Source organism: Sinocyclocheilus rhinocerous, unplaced genomic scaffold (genome assembly GCF_001515625.1).
Source record: "Sinocyclocheilus rhinocerous isolate Xijiao unplaced genomic scaffold, SAMN03320098_v1.1 scaffold1960, whole genome shotgun sequence".
Lineage (NCBI taxonomy): Eukaryota > Metazoa > Chordata > Actinopteri > Cypriniformes > Cyprinidae > Sinocyclocheilus > Sinocyclocheilus rhinocerous.
In genome coordinates, this window is record NW_015661990.1 from 85,916 (window position 1) to 93,696 (window position 7,781).

A 7,781-nucleotide genomic window follows, 5' to 3' on the forward strand; every position below is an offset into this window, starting at 1 on the left:
TGCCAAGCATTGACAACTAAAAATGATGGAAAATTAAGCTAATTCAAACTGATGGATACAGATTTGTTGTAGCACAACCTTATCATTTGAAATAATTGTTTTAGTCCTTGTGAATGGCAGTTCCCAAATCAGAAATGCCATCCATACTTTAAAACTCAGTAGGCTTGTTATGAAAAAAAAAAGGGAATATTGAGAATAATGTTAGAATTTTTTCAGTTTTCCCTCATCCTTAATAACAATTTACATGCTGGCATTTTTTGTAAATATCTCTTTAGCAAAAATAAAGAAATAAATACATATATATATATATATATATATATATATACCTTTAAGTTAAACCTTACAATTCTCTTAAAGGGATAGTTCACCAAAAAAAAAAAAGGAAAATTCTGTAATCATCACCCTCAAGGTGAAGATAAGAAGCTATTTTGAAGAATGTTGGTAACCAAATATAGTGTCTGGTCCTCATTGACTTCCATACTAATTTTGTCTGTAATATGGTAGTCTTCAATATAGCTTCTTTTGTATTCAACAGAAGAAACAAACTCATACCGGTTTGGAACAACATAAGGATGAGTAAATTATATCTTTTTTACAAAGTGAATCAGTACAACAGATGCTATTTTCAATTTGCACAATTTTTAGATATTTTGCATAGTGTATTATTCACTTTCGACCCAATATTTCTCTCTTAAGCATTATTTTCAGCAATAATATTTCTCCTCACGATAGTCTGCAGCTCCACCTGCTGGAATGATTGGGCAATACATTATATGTAAGTGCCATAGCTAGTGCTCAGGGTTTGAAAAACAATTATTACTTATTACAGCACTGGAAGTAAAAGGCATTTTTCGTTATATGTTGTTATATATTTTTGTTTTATTGTTGTATATATATATATATATAATCCAGGGTTCTAGAAAAGATTTTGCCGGCAGTCGGTTGCCAAATCTGAAGGCATGAAAACTGAACTGAAGCCAGCACTCTTCTGTAAATACACAGACCGTTCTGGTTTCTGTTTGTTGCCGTCGTTAATCCTATTTAATGGAACACACTTGTAATTGCCCACTTAGGATCCTTAAAGCTGGGTTCCTGTTGGTCTTGCTTGGTTGCACCTGGCAAGCTCTCTGCGCTTTAAGAGTATGTGGGATTGGGTTTCGTGAGGAACTAATCCTTCCTGCCTGCATCTCTAACAGCCACTGACCCACAGCGAGACGCAGTGTGCCTTTAAATACAGCCACATATTTATCATGGCTGACCAAACACAGTTCGTTGTAGGTCTCTGTGAGTGCATGCATTCACTTACAAAGTGTGTATGCAAGGTTTTTAATGAATGCGTGTCTTTGTGGTCCTGTTATGTTAGTTATGATGCATATATAATACACACCTTTGTGAGAAAGAAGTATAAATAAAATAAAAGGCCAGTTAAGTGTATTTAAAGAGAGGCACTTTCATGACTGTTTCTTAACACACTTAAGTAGACATAAAAAAAATGCACTTTGTAATAATGTCAAATTAAAAGTTTAATTACTTTGACTAACTACGTTGACTAACATACTAAAGTACATGATTATAATTTGAACTGTTGTGTGTTATTTGACATTATATTTAACTTTAATATATTTAAAAGTACTAAATTGCTAAAAGTGTAATTACAAATATATTTAAATACAAGTTTCAACAGAATTGAGTTTAAAGTGTATTTTAGTTTAGCATAAATGCTTGTCAGTCCATTCATCAGCACACTTTAACCAAATCTCAAAGACAATAGAAGTAAATATGAAATTTCATATGAAGATGTAGGTAAGTTCCACTTAAAAACACTCTAAAGTTAAATTGTGTTTAATATAAATTTAAACAATAATGCATTTTCATTTAATTGTAAATAACATGCAATTAAGTGATGATTTAGTACACACTTAAGTATTATTTCCATAGTAAGTTTTTTTTAAAGGTATGCTAAAGTGTACTTCTTTTATTATTCAAAATTGTTTCAATAATTTGCTTTGATTGAGTAGTTTATTGTATTATATTATTATAAAAACAAAAAAAATATTTAGAAGTATAACAGGACTACGAAGCAAAAATTAATTGATCATTGCAGTTACCATCTATGCATATATATATATATATATATATATATATATATGCACTGCCTCTAGTAAAAGAAAGAAAGAAAGAAAGAAAGAAAAAATAGACAAAAATGTAAAATTGAAAGTGTCAGGGTGATACAATACAACTGTCCTGATACCATAATGAAGAAAAAGCTTCATTAATAAAAATAAATGCTTGAAAAGAAAACACACTTAAAGGGGTCATATGATGCTGCTAAAAAGAACATTATTTTGTGTATTTGGTGTAATGAAATGTGTTTATGCGGTTTAAGGTTCAAAAAACACATTATTTTCCACATACTGTACATTATTGTTTCTCCTCTATGCCCCGCCTTTCTGAAACGCGTCGATTTTTACAAAACTAATCGGTCTGAAAAGCGAGGTGTGCTCTGATTAACCAACTATCCAGTGCGTTGTGATTGGCCGAAGATCTTCTTTATGCACCAAGAGCTTGTAACACTCCAAAGAGAAAGGAACAATTGAAATTGCATCATATGACCCCATATGAAGTAGTTTGGGGGGAATAAACTGCCTAACTATATAAGAAATAATAACCTACATGCTTCACTACATGTTAACTTACTTAAAAATATTAGGAAAACTTTGCTTCATGAAATCAAAATCATGTGGTGCAACCAACGGATTATTTAGTCTTTTTATACATGACATGGCAAAGTTGGTTCAGGTTGAAAAATATTATGTGGTTTGACCCCATATATGACCCCATAGAATTCCCATATTTATGATACTTAAAAATAAATACATTTTACCTTGAAATAAATTGATTTATATATATATATATATATATATATATATATTATTTTTTTTTTAAAACCACAAAACCAGTCTTAAGTCGCTGGGGTATATTTGTAGCAATAGCCAATTAAAATATGTACACTCGGATGTTTTCAAGGTGTGAAAGAAAAGAAATAGCATCTCCTCATCAACTACAGCAATCTGAGGCTGAAATGGTGTGTAAAAAGTCACACGCTGAAGTGATGTTAAAGGGTTAGGGTTTGTTTTTTGCCTTGTCAAACACCATACTAATTGCTGCAAGCTCACAGTCTTTTTTGAGTGCAACACTCACATCTCAAAATCCAATCAAATACAGATGGAAGTCCTACACAATGATTTTTCTGTTGCTGCTTCCATTTCATCACAAGTTTAACCTTAGCATAGCATGGGTTGTGCGCGATGATAGATAGCATTACTGTTTGTCACGATCAGATCCATTCATAATATTTATCATAACATCTGAACATAAGATCTGAACTATTGCTGACAGGTGATTGTGTGACCGAGTTGACCAGTAAACTCAGTACAGGTCAGGTTTGCGTTGTTTAACTGGTTAGGGAAATAAATATCACACCCAATTTACACTAAAGTCACCTAACAATTCAAGGATATCACAGTCTCGCTTTACTTTCAAAACAGGTCAGTAAATGGGAGGAATCATTGGAGGTATTGTGAACGATTTGTTTCTAGGGAGCACGAGTGTAGAGGCCTCGTCTGCCGGGATTTAGCCGACTGCAGCTTTGGACGTGCCTCATTTCCAGAAGGACCTGTCGTAGCTTGAGGGGATACCAAGCTGACAGGCCTCAAAACGCTGCGTGGCTATCACAACACACTAATGGCGGTAAAGAGGGACTGATTACAGGGTTTGGCAGGCAGTATGTCATACATGCTCTCATGTAATGGGCAAAAATGGAGTGTGGTCTCCTCAGACAGTGCTGACGGTTTCAGAGTGATGGCCACTGAACGGCACTTTCCCATCTATAGCTATGCTGGTTTCTCCAAACTAGACTATGTGTTGCTGAATGTGGATTCTTACCAGCATTTCTTCATGATTTCTACTATTCCACTTGTAAAAGTAATTGATTTGTGTCAGTGTGGTTAAGTAGATTGGTACATTTTCTGAAAAATGTGCGGTGGTCGCCTAGATGTTTTGTGTTTTGAATTTTTCATTGGAAAACTGTATTTGTGGCAGCATATGTACTGCATTTATATTTAATTTAGTGACACTTTCAAAGTGAAATATCCAGTGAGAGGTGCTAAAAGTGCCTTCAATTTTATCTAAAGCAGATGAACGTGAATCTGGCAGTGTTTTATTATTTTGGTTGTTGTACGTATCGCAGCAGTTCGGGAATAAAATGTCCAGTGAGTGGCGCTAAAAGGTTAATGGTCTCTTGCGTTTGAAAATATAATACCCAACACTATCCTGTTGAAAAAATCCAGCATATGCTGGCTAGATATGTTTTTAAGCATGACAGCTGGTTTGAGCTGGTTTAAGCTGGTCATGTGCTGCTCTTAAACAGCTAGCTCCTGGTATCAACAATGGCATCAACAATTTTGATATAATAAAAACCTTACTAAAAATAACTATATTGTGATATATATTGTGAAATAACATTACTCCTATCAAGAGTAAAATTAGCAAACATCTGTTTGGTGATATGACCAGACAGATGTTTGGTCATATCACTCACCCCTAGGTTGGGGATATTTTCGGTGGCTATAATTTCCATAAAAAAAGCCTGATTTTTAATTGTATGTTTCACTAATAGCTTTTCTGTCATACTTGCTAAAATTTGAAATCAACATAATTTTGCCTTCCAAACATGTTGTCACGGGTGCACACACACGAGGGACGAGGAGACGCTGGAGAATACTTTACACAAGACTTTATTCGTAGGAAGGAACCAAGGGAGACGAACTCAGGAAGACGTATACAGGAAGACCTTCAACATCGGACAGAGAACTAGGGACTGGGAACACTTTATATACACACACACAGGAGGAGGGGATGACGAGACACACCTGGGAGCCATGACACATCAAGGGAAACACCTGGGAAGAAATCAACTTAATTAATCAGGGGAGGAACAGGAAACAAACCAAATAAGGGCATGGGAAGGCACATGGGGAGCAGGACACACACGAAACATGGAACAGAGTCTGACACATGTCATACAAATACAAAAAAACCAAAACAAATGTAGTGCTGTCAAACGATTAATCGCGATTAATCGCATCCAAAATAAAAGTTTTTGTATATATAATATGTGTGTGTACTGTGTATATTTATTGTGAATATACAAATACACACACATGCATGTATATATTTAAGAAAATATGTTTTGTTTATATATAAACAACAACTTTTATTTTTGATGCGATTAATCGCAATTAATCGTTTGACAGCACTAATGAAATGTAAAATAAATACATAATTTACTCGAAAAGATCATTTCAGTGGCCATTTTTTTTTCTCTTTGTGGGATGCGTAACTAGTAATAGTAGTAGTAACTTGTAGTGGTTGTAGTTTGTAGTCCTTCAGGATCCTTTTTGTTTTGGTTGCCAGGGTTTTACTAAATGGTTTTGGTTCTGGGTGGTTGCTAATGCATTTCTCTATGGTTGTTAGGTTCTTCATGGTGGTTGCTAGGGCATTACTATGTAGCTTCTAGGGTGCTGTGGGTCATTGGTGCTGTCTTAAGTCAAGTCTCTATGGCATTCTGATCTCTATGGCTCAGGTCCCACCTTAAATCCATCCTCTTTGGTTCTTATCACTATTTATTTGCCCTTAAGGATTTGTTTTAATGGCTAAACCTAGTATGAACAATATTAATGATTAATAACGAGGATATAACTGTTTAATATTGGTAAAAGCATTAATCCAACTTCTATTTTAGTTGTACTTTGTTCTTTTTTGTTTATGAATGTTTTATCAATGTACTTCGTATCCCGGACCAGCATTTATTTTTAAGACTATTTGAACCTGAGCAGCTTTGAGTAGCTGCGTTTTTTTTACATGATCAGTATGTGGGCGTCTGATGCCTTGAAGTGTCCAGGTGTTGCTGTGAATGTTATCACAAGACCTGGAACTGAACTGAGCATGTCAGAATCAAGCCGCTTGAAGTCTTTTGTTTCTCCTCTCGTGCTGATAAACCTGCCCAAGTTCACTGCTTTAAATCATATACGGTGAAGACAGGCTTTGCATGTGTGAGATAAGATAATACCGTCTGTTAACTGGAAATATGGCTGTTGAATGGATTGGTAATGAGAAAATATGGATGTTTTACGTTCAGCTTTACATCAAGCTGTTTTTGCAGAGATCTTTGGGTCACTACATTTTGTCCAGATTTATTAATTTACACAATAATTAATTAAAAATTTGATGTTTTTCATTTTTGTTGTTGTTGTCAAATGTCAAGGTGATACGACTGTTCTGATATCAGGAAGCAAACAGCCGCATTAAAAGAATGAAATACTTATTATTTCAGCAATTTAACAAAATTTCACTGCTTAATTAATTTTCGAAAAAAACTTCATGTGGTGCAACTAAGAAAGTCATGTAGAGACCAGAATATCAGGCTCTGTTCAGACTGCTGGCAAAATCTGACTTTTTGCTCATATGTGACCATTTGAAACCAGAATTTATAGATTCTGATTTGGGCCAGTGACTAGTTTACATGGACATCAGTAATCTAATTATTTACCTTATTCTAAATAAGACAATATTATGATTAAGGTGTTTACATGAGTTGCTTTTAGAATATTCCTTTCATTCATATGTGCTACAAAATCAGATACAGGGCGGATGTTTTGCAATACAACCTCAGTCTGAACAGCCATTTCAGAACTCATGCCTCTTTTTCTCCACTCTAGATCGACATTTATCATAATTCTGTGCTAATGGGAGTCACTCCAAAGATTTGACATAATAGTAGTTCTTTGGTCACTCGGTTAAAGGTACAGTAAGTGATTTCTTATATTTGAAATCACCAAAACAAACACGCCCCTACCCAAAAGTATCACACTCCTATATTGATAGCTCCGGCCCCCAAATTTGCAGCATGTTATGTAACACAGGCACCTCCCCCATCACAAGTGGACACGCCCCTTACTGGGATTGGCTAAAATAATGCGATCAAACATTAAACATCATGTAAATCAAAACTGCCTAAGGGGCCGTTCACGCAGAACACGTCGTTGCATCTAAAAATGTGAGACGGAGCGCACAGGAATGGTTTTAAAAAACCGCAGTGCAGAATGCCTCCTCCGCCATCTTGCCGTCAAATAAAACAGTTGCCATGCCAACTTTCCACTGTAAACAAAAGCTCACAACGTTTGCCCCGCCTCCGGGGTCTTCTGATTGGTCCACTGTTTTCGAACTTTGGAATTTGGTCCACTGTTTTGGAAATTCTTAAAACTTGACACGTCCGTCGAGTGCATTTACATAGAGAAACAATGGAAAAGTAGCGCATTGGACACGTCCTGTGTGAATGGCCCCTAACATTACCAAATGAAGTGTTTTAGGACTGTGAAGCTTTGGATGTGTTGATGGACTCGATCTACTCCATCTATGTTTTGATCGTCATTCTAAATCTGACCCAGACGTATTCAGATGTTCTCAGCTTTTTGTTCAAAATGTTGCTTTTTTTCCATGAAACTTACCCACATACTTACCCACATTCAAGTTTTGATAAGAAACAATGCATAAAGCTAGAATAAATCAGGTCTTTTTTGTTTTAATGCTTTCTTTTGACATATTGCATGTTCAGATATTCATACAACAAAATATTCTGGGGGCTATGAAAGTTTTGTGAAAACAATAAAAAATGCTGGCGGGGAAAGAGTTAAAATTAGTCAAAACATAAAATCGGGTTG